This window comes from Musa acuminata, chromosome BXJ1-9 (assembly GCF_036884655.1).
Source record: "Musa acuminata AAA Group cultivar baxijiao chromosome BXJ1-9, Cavendish_Baxijiao_AAA, whole genome shotgun sequence".
NCBI lineage: Eukaryota > Viridiplantae > Streptophyta > Magnoliopsida > Zingiberales > Musaceae > Musa > Musa acuminata.
Genome location: NC_088335.1, coordinates 36,543,040 through 36,555,476, shown reverse-complemented (window position 1 = coordinate 36,555,476; position 12,437 = coordinate 36,543,040).

Sequence of the window (12,437 nt, the reverse complement as noted above, 5' to 3'; positions counted from 1 at the left end):
TTATGAGATCTGGCAAATGGATGTGAAAACCGCATTCTTCAATGGATACCTCGAGGAGGAGGTGTATATGATGCAACCTGAGGGATTCATGTCCAAGAACTGCCCAGATAATGTATGTAGGTTGCTTAGATCCATTTATGGATTAAAGCAAGCTTCCCGAAGTTGGAACATAAGATTTGATGAGGCAATCAGATCTTATGACTTCGTTAAGAACAAAGATAAGTCTTGTGTATACAGAAAGGTAAGTGGGAGCGCTATCACCTTTTTGGTATTATATGTGGATGACATCCTGATCATTGGGAATGACGTAGGAATGCTATCCATAGTAAAGGCTTGGTTATCCAGACGCTTCTCCATGAAGGACTTAGGGGAAGCATCCTATATTTTGGGGATTAGAATCTATAGAGATAGATCCAAACGGATGCTTGGCTTGTCCCAGTCCAGGTACATAGAAACCATTGTCAAAAGGTTTGGCATGAAAAATTCCAAGAGAGGTCTCATACCGATGAGACATGGGATATCGCTTTCTACGAGTATGTCCCCAAAGACTTCAGAAGAAAGGGCGAACATGGATATGATACCTTATGTCTCAGCAATAGGGTCTATCATGTATGTCATGCTATGTACTAGGCCTGATATAGCGCATGCTTTGAGTGTCACGAGCAGGTATCAGGCGGATCCAGGTTTGGAGCACTGGAAAGCAGTAAAGTGTATCCTTAAGTACTTTAGAAGGACTAAGGATCTTTTACTAGTATATGGAGGTAGTAGCCTTAAGGTTGAAGGCTACACTGACTCAAGTTTTCAGTCTGATGTCGATGATAGCAAGTCAAATTCAGGGTATGTGTACACCCTGAATGGAGGAGTAGTGTGCTAGAAGAGTTCCAAGCAAGATACTACTGCTGACTCGACCACAGAGGTGGAGTACATTGCTGCATCAGATGCAGCAAAGGAGGGAGTCTGGTTGAAGAAATTTATCACAGATTTGGGAATCGTGCCGAGTAGCGAGGAGCCGATCTCCCTTTATTGCGACAACAATGGGGCGATTGCTCAAGCAAAGGTACCTAGGTCTCATCAGAAATCTAAGCATGTTCTGAGGAGGTTTTACCTTATCAGAGAGATCGTAACCCGAGGAGATGTAGTAGTGGAAAGAGTTCCATCCGAAGATAACATTGCAGATCCATTGACAAAACCGTTGTCTCAGATTTGTTTTGAGCGTCATAGGGGTCTGATGGGGATCAGACACATAGGTGATTGGCTTTAGGTCAAGTGGGAGATTGCTAGTCATAGGTGCCCAGCAAGCCAATCACATGAGTGATGACATGTGTGACTTGATACAAAATCTTTTTCCTTATTATATTTTGGCGTATATCACTTTATAACCATTGCATAAATGCATACATATATTATGATGTCCTTGGATTTGTGTAATGGGAATCGGATCGTGATGAGATCACGATAGTGAGATCGATTCACCTTTAAACACATATCCTAAATAATCCCGGTCATAGGTTACTCGAGTGGGATATCGTGATAACCGGACAGATTGGTGTTCTATATACCCGTCCATATGATGGATGCAGCTGGTCTCATAGCTACTTGTGTAGGGACACTAGGGATATAGTACAGGTGCTCATTGAAGAATGAGTTCACTGATTGATCCGCTTACGAAATGCTGGATGGTTGATGATGCCTAATTGTCAAACAGTGATTCCGTAGTCTTAGTGGTGTATCTAGTCCTTAGACTTGAGACACCAAGGATGTCCTGTATGAGTGCTCCACTCTTTGATACCAGACTTATAGGTTTAGCTGTCCCAGATCTAGTATAGCTGGTCATTGGGAGTGGTAGTCGACCTTACGAGGGCTATTGAGTGTCGATAGAGGATCATCCACCCTCGGCGACATAAGAGGAATATCCCATGTGTTCTTGTTTAGACAAATCCCTGGCCAGGGTCATTCGGGTTGAGGGAGAAAGAGTTCTCCGGGAGAATCCGATTAGAGCGAGACTCGAGTAGAAACCATATGGGTCTGACAACACCATGCTCGATATACGGTCTCTGGGATATTAGATGAATGAGGGACTATAGGTACACGGTAACTGAGGACAGACAGGTCCAATGGATTGGATTCCCCTATATCGTCTGGGGACTACGGCGTAGTGTCCTAGTACATCCGTAGTCAATGAGTCGAGTGAATTATTACAGAGATAATAATTCACTAAGTTAGAAGGAGTTCTGATAGGTATGACTCACGGCCAGCTCGATATTGGGCCTAGAGGGTCACACACATATGGTAGGCATTACGATGAGTAGAGGTTCGGATATGAGATATCCGACGGAGCACTTATCTTATTGAATGCAGATCCAATACCCACTAGGGGAGAACCCATTAGGGTTTGACAGGGGACCTCTATAAATAGGAGGAATTCAGAGCCCCATAAGCTAAAGAGCTCTTGCTTGCCTTTCCTATTCTCCTCTCCCTCTCCACCTCAAAAGAGGCCTAGAGTTTTGAGGAGCGTCATCGCAACCCTGCTGTGTGGATCACCGCTAGAGAGGAGGACGCTTGACCTCCTTCACCCTCTCCTAAGGATCTGCAAGGAAACAGGGATATACGATCTCCCTAGGTAACACAATCTACTCTATACGCAGTTTCATTTTTCGCGGATTTTTACGTACCAATCTTCGCACGACGACGAACATCTCTTTGGAAATTGGGAATTTTGTTTTCTTGATCTTCCGCTGTGCATGTGATGTCACCCCCTAAGATTTCCCAACTCAATTATGCTCAATTTTGCCCAAAATATAATCATTCGAAAGATGTATCAATCTAGATTTAGATAAATCAATTTTTGTATGAATTAGAGATTCTAAGATTAAGTTATCAATAGTTTAGTAACCAAAGGTCAGAGAACATTATCTCTGTTTTGCAGAATTCATAGAGTTGATTTGAACAGGTAATTCAATAGGCATTTATACTCCAAATTATTCAAAGCAGATATGCACAGAAAGATCCATGAGTATAGTTTCTGATAAATCATATTTTGTATAGATGAGAGTTTTCAACAAAGTGTTATAAGCAACAGAGTACTAAAAGGTCAAAATTGTTAGGATCAAGAGTGGCACTAAGAGGGGGGGGGGGGGGGGGGGGTGAATTAGTGCAGCGGAAAACTTTTATGATTTCAAAAGTCTACGTTTCGATTAGAACCGATTTTGATGAAAATCATTTCGTAAGGAGTTTAACTTGAAAGCGTATATGAGTGTAGAGAAGGCAGTAAAAAGGTAATGTAGCTTGCAGTAATGAAACTTGCACAAATTGAAAAGCAAATCAGAATTTAGAGTGGTTCGGTCTTTGTGACCTACATCCATTTTTGGATTCCTCTTCCGTCGAGGTCACTAGCATCCACTAAAGGCCTTCCTTCAATAGATGAAGACCAACCACCTCTTACAGCACTTTCTCCTTTTCACAGGTTTAGGAGAGAACTCTTACAAATCTCACACCACTTTTGAATGATCTCAAAACTTAGAAAGGGAGGAGGAGAACTCTAGTACTTGTTTACAACACTTTTACATCCCAACAACTCAAGATTATCTCAATGCTTTTGTGCCCTTTCATGCAGAAAAGGGTGGGGTTTTTTATAGGCCTCAATGGTTTCAAAAATGAAGCCAAAAAGTGTCTAATCCCAGATTTTCGGGGTCCTAGCGGTACCATCGTATGACACCTGACACTAGGCAGTACCACTGCCTAACAGGGGCGGTACCACAACTAGCAGCAATAACTACCGGCGGTACCACCACCCAGTTTGGGCGGTACCACAACTAGCAGTAATAACTACCGACGGTACCACCACCCAGTTTGGGCGGTACCACCGCCTAGACCACATGGGTGCTGCTTTCCAAGCGGTGCCACCGCTGGCCAAGAATTCAGCATCTTGGTTGGGCCTTGACTCTGACGCAAACCAGTCCAACTCGAGCCTAGTTGGCCCTTAACAGAGTTGATGAGATTACCTCCCAAATTAACTCTAATTATCATTCTAACTATGATTAAGGCAAGCATGGTCCGGTACACGATTCTTCACTCGGCGATCTTCCGATGAACTCCCAACCAACTCTCAGCTAGTCTTCCGACGTGCTTCTAGCAATCTCCCAACGAGCTTTTGGCGAGTCTTCCAACGTGCTTCCAGTGATCTCACGATGAGCTCTCGGCGAGCTCCCGGTATATCGTTCGAGTCGTTGACTCTGGCCCATCATCTGCTTTATGCCTTATTGCTATCGTAGTTGATCCTACACACTTATCTCAACCCATGGATTAGATTAAATAATTTACCAATTGATTTCATTATCAAAATCCAAGATTTAACAATCTTCCACTTTTTTATGATGACAACTAATTGGTGATGGAGTTAATCTTAACTCCCCCTATCTATATGCCATAATTGAGAAAATATACTCTTGAATTCAACGCCTTTAAATTCAAGCATCAAATTGATAATACCACGTATTTGTCAATAAAAATGATGTCAAGACATGACATCCATTTTCGAGTCAAAATCATAGAAATTTTCAGCATCAAAGTAAGCATGATATTGACAGAAATTTCCAGCAGCTTGATATTGACAGAAATTTTCAGCATCAAGGTAAGCATGATATCGACATAAATTTTTAGCATCAAGGTAAGCATGATATCATACTCATCATTTGAAGAGATAACATGGAAATCAAGGCACATAATTGTAATCATCAAAGTAAGTAGCATTTTAAGTTTACAACACCAAGGTAAACAACATAGGATTATAATATCAAGGTAAGTAGAATAAAAGAAGAGGATTTCATCCATTTCTTCCCATTTGTCATTAGCAAAAGGTCACAATTAATTATTCATATGGTGGCCAGTCAAAATGTCTAAACAGGGTATTGAGTTATTGATGAATCTATTGCAGCTCAATTAAAATTGGATTTTGGCGTTGTTCAAGTCGATCTTGATATTGTTCAAATCAATCCATCCGAGTCCCTATGTCATCGATAGATGAGGGACGTGCTTGCTCTACTAGAGGTGATTCCTCAAAGGGACTAATTGGAGGAGATAAATTACCCCTAAAAATTAGTGTTTCAAGTTCTGGTTCTAGTTGGAGGGGATCAGTCCTTCTAGGCAGTCTAGTCCATATACCATTTCTAAATATACATCTCATCCATCGAAGTATATTTCTATTTATAATATTAAATCTATCTAGTTTTATAACTTCTTCGTCTGGTGGAATAGCAATATCATAGGCATGGAGTAATCTTATGATTAAGCCCTCATATGGAAGCATCATGTCCTTTTTTGATAGTTTAATCATGTTTTGTTGGATTAGGTAACCAAAACAATTGTTATGTCCCTTCATAATCCAATACATGGTACCTAGTTCCATTTGAATTACTTCATCATGATGATATTACTTAGGGAGAATTATACTTATCAAGATGTGATGAAGTATTTTGGTGCTTAAAGGTAGTAAATGTTCGTAGCTTTTTGGAAGAATCGTTAAGTTAGGATTACCAAAAATTGTTCCTAAGGCATCAACGTAAGTAGTCCCAACTGTTTCATCATCCCATTATCCCCGAAAATAACACCTTCTTTCTTTTACCAGAATTTCTATGATGTTGCAAATGGTTCTATCCATAATAGATATATGATGTCATAATAGATAGGTAGATACCCTTTCATCTTCATCTACATGTAAATTATTGTAAAATAGCCTAACAAGTCTAGAGTAGATAGGTTCACTCATTTGAAGGATTGGGAGAATGTCTAGATTAGCAAACCATTGAATAGGTTTCAAATCAATTAATTCATCTAAATCAACATATTTACCCTTATAAACATGTCTAGACTCTATTGATAAAAATTTTACGGTATTTTGATTAGAATCGAAAAGTAGGGAGTCATAATTTTCATCTAATCTCCTTTTCCCTTTATCCCTAGAGGATCTTCTAGAAGCCATGAGACTAAACACATAAATAATACCAAGAACTACGCATAAGAGACAAGATCTATTAATAAATTGAGAGAAGAGGTTTGAGAATTACCCTTGCAATAATCTTCTTGAAAGGTTAAGATTAATCCTTGAATTTGAAGAAGAGGAGGGTTTCCTTGAGTTTCTAGAGGAGAATCAAGGAGAATGAGGGGTGGAGAGGTGTTTAGAGGTGTTTGGAGGAATGTAGGAGGGCTTGGGGTCGGTTCTACCACCGGCCCTAAGTGCCTTTTTATAGGGCAAAGGTTGCGGGCGGTGGCACCGCTAGCTAGGTTGTGCTACCGCCTGCCACTCACGATAGCTGAGAGGTGCTACCACCAGCTGGGCGGTGCCACAACCTATAGGCAATTAGCACTGCTCACATTGGTGTGTGGTGCTATCACAAGTGATTTCGATTTTGTAAGATGTTTATTGGTGCGAAGCACATAATCTTATTTACTTCATTATGTAAAATTCGCATCATAAGAGGAGAAGATTCGTATTGAAGATTGTACGTTCATGATTCATCATATAAAATGCATACCATACTCAAACATTTTATAGAACTCAAAAATGCATACTGTAATTTCATGATTCACCATATAAAATTTGTACGCAAGCATCGTAACAACTCATATGGAAGAATGCATATGGCTCATTGCGTATACTATAAGATCATGATTCAGGTGAGTGATCAAGAAAGTCTGAAAATGAAAATTTAACAAATTCATGAATTCGGACAATTTAACATCCCTATTCCCTTCTAATAAAATCAAATTATTCTTCATTTAAGGGTTTTGTAAAGATATCGACTAATTGATGTTTCGTATCAATAAACTCTAATATTACATCATGATTATTATCAATATATCGTATAAAGTGATGCATAATATCAATGTGTTTAGTTCTAGAGTGTTGAATATGATTTTTAGCTAAGCATATTGCACTAGTGTTATTACACTTTATAGGTATGTTTTTTAGGATAATTCTATAATCATTTAAAGTGTTTTTTATCTATATAACTTGAGCACAGCATGCACCTGCAGCTATGTACTCAGCTTCAATTGTAGATAATGCAATTGAGTTTTGTTTCTTAGAAGACCAAGAAACGAGTGCGTGTCCTAAAAATTGACACGTTCCGGATGTACTTTTTCTATCTAAACTACATCTAGCAAAATCCGCATCAGCATAACCAAGCAATTCAAAGTTCTTAGATTTAGGATACCATAATCCTAGTTTAGGAGTTCCTTTTAGGTATCTAAATATCCTTTTTATGGCTTTTAAATGAGATTGCTTAGGGTTAGATTGAAATCTAGCACAAAGTCCTACATTAAACATGATGTCTGGTCTAGTTGCGGTGAGGTAAAGCAAACTACCTATCATACTCCTATAAGCTTTTTGATCAAAGCTTTCTCCACTTTCGTCAATGTCTAACTTAGTGGAGGTACCCATAGGATTGTTGATAGCTTTTGAACTATCCATATTAAATCTTTTTAGCAAGTTTAAAGCATATTTTATTTGATTAAGAAAAATATCATTACTAAGTTGTTTAATTTGTAAGCCTAAAAAGAAGATGAGTTCTCCCATTAGGCTCATTTCAAATTCTAGACTCCTACTTTTGGCAAATGATTCACATAAGAATTCATTTGTAGAATAAAAAATAATGTCTTCACCATATATTTGAACAATAAAAAAATTATTTTTAAAAATTTTAATAAACAATGTAGTATCAACCTTGCTTTTAGAGAAATTATTATAAATTAGAAATAAGCTAAGTCTCTCGTACCAAGCCCTTGGGGGGCTTGTTTCAATCAATAGAAAGCTTTAGTCAATTCAAACACATGATTAGGAAAGATACCATTCTCAAATTCGAGTAGTTAGTTCAAATAAACTTCTTCGGAGATAAAACCATTAAGAAAAGCACTTTTAATATCCATTTGAAATAACTTAAAATTATTACTACTAGCATAGGCAAGGAGCATCCTTATGACTTCTAATCATGACATAGGAGTGAAGGTTTCTTCATAATCGATCCTTCTTCTTGGTTGAAACAGTTGGCCACTAATCTAGCCTTATTTCGAACCACAATACCAAATTCATCTTGCTTATTTCTAAAGGCCCATTTAGTACCAATAACTGAATGGTCATTTGGTCTAGGAACAAACTTCCATACTTCATTTCTCTCAAATTGTTTCAATTCTTCTTGCCTTGTGATGACCCATGAATCATCTTTCATGGCTTTGTCAATGCATTTAGGTTCAATTTGGGAGAGAAAAGCAGTGTTGATACAAAAATTCTTAAGAGAAGAACGAGTTTGAACCCCTTTCGATGTGTCTCATATAATTAGCTCCTTAGGATAAGCATATATATACATTCCTTCGGCAAAGAAGGTTCGAAAGAAGATGCATCCAAGTTGCTAGATGGAGAAAGAGATTCATTTAAATTTAAAGTATCAAATTTAAAATCATCATCAAAATTATTTTTCTTAACTTCGAAAATTTCATTAAAAACAACATGAACAACATGAATAGATCCTTCTATAATTAAAGTTCTTTTATTGAAAATTTAAAAAACCTTTGAAATAAAAGAATAACCAAGAAAAATTTCCTCATCGGATTTTGCATCAAACTTTCCTAAGGTATCTTTTTCATTTAAAATAAAATATTTACACCAGAAAACTTTAAAGTATGAAATGTTGGGCTTTTTGTTGTTCCACAACTCCTAAGGAGTTTTGAAAAGTAATGGTCTTACTAGAACTCTATTCATAACATAGCATGTTGTATTTATGGCTTCGGCCTAAAAATATTTGGGTAAGTTATGTTTGTTTAACATGGTTCTAGCCATTGATTGTAAGTTTCTATTTTTTCTTTCTACTACTCCATTTTGTTGAGGATTTCTTGGAGTAGAGAAGTTGTGGTTGTATCCATTAGATTCACAAAATTCTTGGAAATCATAGTTTTGAAATTCACCACCGTGATCACTTTGAATTGACGAAATCATAAAACCCTTTTCATTTTGAACAAGTTTATAAAACTTAGAGAAATACCTCAAGCATTCACTTTTGTGTATCAAAAAATAAGTCCATGTGTATCTACTATAATCATCTACGATGACAAATGCGTATTTGTTACCTCCTAGGCTTGATGTAGAAATTGGTCCGAACAAGTCCAAATGGATCAATTGCAAAGGTCTAGAGGTGCTTATTTGGTTCTTAGGTTTGAAGCTACATTTTATTTATGTTCCTAGTTGACATGCATCACACACATTATCTTTAATGAACTTGATATGAGGAATTCCTCTTACAAGTTCCTTAGATGAAATTTGAGAGATTAGTTTCATACTAGCATGACTTAATCTCCTATGCCAAAGCCAAGCATCATTATTTAAAACCGAAAAATACATTTCATTACAAAGATCACTAATGTCGATAGTGTATACATTATTTTATTTTAGAGCAATCATAGATGTGTTTTTGTATGGTTTTTCTATAATATAAGCATTAGATTCAAATTTAACAATATATCCTTTATCACACAATTGAATAATGCTCAAAAGGTTATGCTTTAAGCCATCAACTAACAATACATCTTTAATAAAAAAGTTGGATATGTTATCTATAGTTCCTTTGCCAATGATTTTACCCTTGTTGTTGTCTCCGAAGGTGACATATCCTTCGTCTAAGCTAGTGAGCTTAGAGAATTGAGATGAATCTCCGGTCATATGCCTTGAGCATCTAGTATCAAGGTACTATCTCTTGCTCCTAGCTTGTGATGGTATACGTTTCTACAAAAGATGATGATTTTTAGGTACCCATTTGACCTTGGGTGCCTCAAAAATCGATCGGCTTAACTTATCATTTTGCATGAAATTCTTTACCATTCTTTTAGGAACCCAAATTAATTTGTGTGGACTACACTTCTTAAATGGACAATGATAAGCTATATGTCCAAGTTTACAACAAAAGTTATATTTGTTTTTGGGTGAAATATGTAAGATAGGGCCTTTAACAAAGGTGGTTGGATTTTATTGAGAGCTACTCACAAATCCGATTCCACTTCTTTTATGAACATGACTCTTATTGGCAAGGATCATGCTCAAGGACTTGCTATCAACCTTAAATTTTTCTAAGGTTTCTTTGAGTAGCAAGTTTTCCTTTCTAAGTGTTTTTACTTCATGGCATTTCGTACATGGAGCTAAACTATCATTATGCTCAACTTTTAATTTATTGTAATCACTAACACGAGAATCATGCTCCTTTTTTAACAATTTATATTTTTTACTAATTGATTTGCATTCATTGAATAAATCATGAAAAGCATTTAATAGTTTATCAAATGATAAATTTGCATCAATTTAACTTGTTACCTCATCTCCAATGGCCATTAGTGCATAGTGAGCAACTTGCTCGGTATTGGTTGGCTCATCTTCTTTGGATGCACTTGAGTCATCCCATGTTGCTTTGAGAGCCTTCTTCTTTGGTGTCCTCTTCTTAGCTTGGGGACGTTCGTTCTTGTAGTGTCCCGGCTTCTTGCATTCATAGTATATTACTTGATCTTTCTTCGATTTAAATTTATTTTTAGTGTCATTTTTAAATTTATTCCTTCTTATGAATTTTTTAAATTTTCTTGTTAAAAGTGTCAAGTCTTTATCAAGGTCCTCATCACTTTGAGTTTTCTTTCAAGTGGTCTTCTTGGGTTCTTAGTGTCATATCCTTCCTGGAAGGGTGTCCTCAAGCTCTTCATGAGCTTTACAAGTCATCTCATAGGTCATTAGTAACCCAATTAGTTCTTCGAGAGAAAAATTATTTAAATCTTTGACCTCTTGAATGGTCGTGACTTTAGGGTCCCAACTCTTTGGAAGGGATCTTAAATATTTCTTAACGAGTTCAAAATCCGAGAAACTTTTACCAAGTCCTTTTAGACCATTGATGACATCCGTAAATCGGGTGTATATGTCTCCAATGGTCTCACTCGATTTCATCTGAAATAACTTATAAGTGTGTACTAAATGATTAATTTTCGACTCCTTCACTCTACTAGTGCCTTCATGAGTCACTTCGAGTATGTGCCAAATATCAAAAGTTGTTTCATAAATCGACACTCAATTAAACTCATTTTTATCTAATGCACAAAACAAGGCATTCATAGCCTTGACATTTAAAGTAAAAGTCTTCTTCTCCAACTCATTCCAATCGTTCATTAGAAAAGAAGACTTTTGTAAACCATTTCGACAACGTTTCAAAGCTCAAAATCCATTGAAATTAGGAAGATCCTCATTCTAGTCTTCTAATATGTGTAATTTGTCCCATTGAACATAGGTAGACGTGTAATTGAATGACCCTCTTAGTTGTCGGCAAATGTCATCCCTCTTGGGTTTTAAACCAAACGAGAGTGAATGTTGCTCTAATACCAATTGTTAGGATCAAGAGTGGCACTAAGTGGGGGGGGTGAATTAGTTCAGTGGAAAACTTTCGAGATTTCAAAAGTCTACGTTTCGATTAGAACCGATTCCGACGAAAATCGTTTTGTAAGAAGTTTAACTTGAAAGTATATGTGAGTGTAGAGAAGGCAGTAAGAAGGTAATGTAGCTTGCAGTAATAAAACTTGCATAAATTAAAAAGCAAACTAGAATTTAGAGTGGTTCGACCTTTGTGACCTACATCTATTTTCGGATTCCTCCTCGGTCGAGGTCACCGGCATCCACAAAAGGCCTTCCTTTAATAGGCAAAGACCAACCACCTCTTATAGCACTTTCTCCTTTTCATGGGTTTAGGAGAGAACCCTTACAAGTCTCACACCTCTCTTGAATGATCTCAAAACTTAGAAAGGGAGGAGGAGAACTCTAGCACTTGTTTACAACACTTTTACACCCCAACAACTCAAGATTATCTCAATGTTTTCATGCCCTTTTATATAGAAACGGGTGAGGTTTTTTATAGGCCTTAATGGCTTCAAAAATATAGTCAAAAAGTATCTAATCCCATATTTTCGGGATCCTAGCGGTACCACCGCTTGACACCTGACACTGGGCGGTACTACCACTCAGTTTGGGCGGTACCACCGCTTGACAAGGGCAGTACCACCGTTGGCAGCAATAACTGCCGGTGGTACCACCGCCTAGTCTGGGCAGAACCACCGCCCAGATCACCTAGGGTGCTGCTTTCTAGACAGTGCCATCGCCGGCTAGGAATTCAGCATCTTGGTTGGGCCTTGACTCCAGCCCAAACCAGCCCAACTTGAGCCCAACTAACCCCTAACAAAGTTGATGGGATTACCTCCTAAATCAACTCTAATTATCATTCTAACTACGATTAAGGCAAGCATAGTCCGGTACGTCGATTCTTCACTCGACAATCTTCTAGTGAACTCCCGACCAACTCTCGGCTAGTCTTCTGGCTTGCTTCCGGCGATCTCCCGACGAGCTTTCGGCGAGTCTTCCAATGTGCCTTCGA